Below are 3639 nucleotides of genomic sequence, written 5' to 3'. Positions count from 1 at the left end.
GGTGTACTATTGTATCACCACTGTAGTTTGAACAGTGCTGTAGTGTGAACACAGCTCCAGTTTTGGTGTTTTTCCCCCCCCAGATAACTCCCTGCCTCCTGCGTATCAACTGCAGTATTGTTTGTGTTGTCAAGTGGCGGGCGTCTCCTTTCCTCGACTTTATATACAGTGCAGAGGGCTGGTTCCTTCGCTTACGGCCATACCACGCTGAGCACGCCCGATCTCGTCCGATCTCGGAAGCTAAGCAGAGTCGGGCCGGGCTAGTACTTGGATGGGAGACCGCCTGGGAATACCCGGTGCAGTAAGCTTTTCCTTATTTCGACCAGTAGGGTGTACTATTGTATCACCACTGTAGTTTGAACAGTGCTGTAGTGTGAACACAGCTCCAGTTTTGGTGTTTTTCCCCCCCCAGATAACTCCCTGCCTCCTGCGTATCAACTGCAGTATTGTTTGTGTTGTCAAGTGGCGGGCGTCTCCTTTCCTCGACTTTATATACAGTGCAGAGGGCTGGTTCCTTCGCTTACGGCCATACCACGCTGAGCACGCCCGATCTCGTCCGATCTCGGAAGCTAAGCAGAGTCGGGCCGGGCTAGTACTTGGATGGGAGACCGCCTGGGAATACCCGGTGCAGTAAGCTTTTCCTTATTTCGACCAGTAGGGTGTACTATTGTATCACCACTGTAGTTTGAACAGTGCTGTAGTGTGAACACAGCTCCAGTTTTGGTGTTTTTCCCCCCCCAGATAACTCCCTGCCTCCTGCGTATCAACTGCAGTATTGTTTGTGTTGTCAAGTGGCGGGCGTCTCCTTTCCTCGACTTTATATACAGTGCAGAGGGCTGGTTCCTTCGCTTACGGCCATACCACGCTGAGCACGCCCGATCTCGTCCGATCTCGGAAGCTAAGCAGAGTCGGGCCGGGCTAGTACTTGGATGGGAGACCGCCTGGGAATACCCGGTGCAGTAAGCTTTTCCTTATTTCGACCAGTAGGGTGTACTATTGTATCACCACTGTAGTTTGAACAGTGCTGTAGTGTGAACACAGCTCCAGTTTTGGTGTTTTTCCCCCCCCAGATAACTCCCTGCCTCCTGCGTATCAACTGCAGTATTGTTTGTGTTGTCAAGTGGCGGGCGTCTCCTTTCCTCGACTTTATATACAGTGCAGAGGGCTGGTTCCTTCGCTTACGGCCATACCACGCTGAGCACGCCCGATCTCGTCCGATCTCGGAAGCTAAGCAGAGTCGGGCCGGGCTAGTACTTGGATGGGAGACCGCCTGGGAATACCCGGTGCAGTAAGCTTTTCCTTATTTCGACCAGTAGGGTGTACTATTGTATCACCACTGTAGTTTGAACAGTGCTGTAGTGTGAACACAGCTCCAGTTTTGGTGTTTTTCCCCCCCCAGATAACTCCCTGCCTCCTGCGTATCAACTGCAGTATTGTTTGTGTTGTCAAGTGGCGGGCGTCTCCTTTCCTCGACTTTATATACAGTGCAGAGGGCTGGTTCCTTCGCTTACGGCCATACCACGCTGAGCACGCCCGATCTCGTCCGATCTCGGAAGCTAAGCAGAGTCGGGCCGGGCTAGTACTTGGATGGGAGACCGCCTGGGAATACCCGGTGCAGTAAGCTTTTCCTTATTTCGACCAGTAGGGTGTACTATTGTATCACCACTGTAGTTTGAACAGTGCTGTAGTGTGAACACAGCTCCAGTTTTGGTGTTTTTCCCCCCCCAGATAACTCCCTGCCTCCTGCGTATCAACTGCAGTATTGTTTGTGTTGTCAAGTGGCGGGCGTCTCCTTTCCTCGACTTTATATACAGTGCAGAGGGCTGGTTCCTTCGCTTACGGCCATACCACGCTGAGCACGCCCGATCTCGTCCGATCTCGGAAGCTAAGCAGAGTCGGGCCGGGCTAGTACTTGGATGGGAGACCGCCTGGGAATACCCGGTGCAGTAAGCTTTTCCTTATTTCGACCAGTAGGGTGTACTATTGTATCACCACTGTAGTTTGAACAGTGCTGTAGTGTGAACACAGCTCCAGTTTTGGTGTTTTTCCCCCCCCAGATAACTCCCTGCCTCCTGCGTATCAACTGCAGTATTGTTTGTGTTGTCAAGTGGCGGGCGTCTCCTTTCCTCGACTTTATATACAGTGCAGAGGGCTGGTTCCTTCGCTTACGGCCATACCACGCTGAGCACGCCCGATCTCGTCCGATCTCGGAAGCTAAGCAGAGTCGGGCCGGGCTAGTACTTGGATGGGAGACCGCCTGGGAATACCCGGTGCAGTAAGCTTTTCCTTATTTCGACCAGTAGGGTGTACTATTGTATCACCACTGTAGTTTGAACAGTGCTGTAGTGTGAACACAGCTCCAGTTTTGGTGTTTTTCCCCCCCCAGATAACTCCCTGCCTCCTGCGTATCAACTGCAGTATTGTTTGTGTTGTCAAGTGGCGGGCGTCTCCTTTCCTCGACTTTATATACAGTGCAGAGGGCTGGTTCCTTCGCTTACGGCCATACCACGCTGAGCACGCCCGATCTCGTCCGATCTCGGAAGCTAAGCAGAGTCGGGCCGGGCTAGTACTTGGATGGGAGACCGCCTGGGAATACCCGGTGCAGTAAGCTTTTCCTTATTTCGACCAGTAGGGTGTACTATTGTATCACCACTGTAGTTTGAACAGTGCTGTAGTGTGAACACAGCTCCAGTTTTGGTGTTTTTCCCCCCCCAGATAACTCCCTGCCTCCTGCGTATCAACTGCAGTATTGTTTGTGTTGTCAAGTGGCGGGCGTCTCCTTTCCTCGACTTTATATACAGTGCAGAGGGCTGGTTCCTTCGCTTACGGCCATACCACGCTGAGCACGCCCGATCTCGTCCGATCTCGGAAGCTAAGCAGAGTCGGGCCGGGCTAGTACTTGGATGGGAGACCGCCTGGGAATACCCGGTGCAGTAAGCTTTTCCTTATTTCGACCAGTAGGGTGTACTATTGTATCACCACTGTAGTTTGAACAGTGCTGTAGTGTGAACACAGCTCCAGTTTTGGTGTTTTTCCCCCCCCAGATAACTCCCTGCCTCCTGCGTATCAACTGCAGTATTGTTTGTGTTGTCAAGTGGCGGGCGTCTCCTTTCCTCGACTTTATATACAGTGCAGAGGGCTGGTTCCTTCGCTTACGGCCATACCACGCTGAGCACGCCCGATCTCGTCCGATCTCGGAAGCTAAGCAGAGTCGGGCCGGGCTAGTACTTGGATGGGAGACCGCCTGGGAATACCCGGTGCAGTAAGCTTTTCCTTATTTCGACCAGTAGGGTGTACTATTGTATCACCACTGTAGTTTGAACAGTGCTGTAGTGTGAACACAGCTCCAGTTTTGGTGTTTTTCCCCCCCCAGATAACTCCCTGCCTCCTGCGTATCAACTGCAGTATTGTTTGTGTTGTCAAGTGGCGGGCGTCTCCTTTCCTCGACTTTATATACAGTGCAGAGGGCTGGTTCCTTCGCTTACGGCCATACCACGCTGAGCACGCCCGATCTCGTCCGATCTCGGAAGCTAAGCAGAGTCGGGCCGGGCTAGTACTTGGATGGGAGACCGCCTGGGAATACCCGGTGCAGTAAGCTTTTCCTTATTTCGACCAGTAGGGTGTACTATTGTATCACCA

The sequence above is a fragment of the Argentina silus genome (assembly GCF_951799395.1).
Source record: "Argentina silus genome assembly, contig: scaffold_70, whole genome shotgun sequence".
Lineage (NCBI taxonomy): Eukaryota > Metazoa > Chordata > Actinopteri > Argentiniformes > Argentinidae > Argentina > Argentina silus.
Note: the sequence above shows the minus strand (reverse complement) of the source record.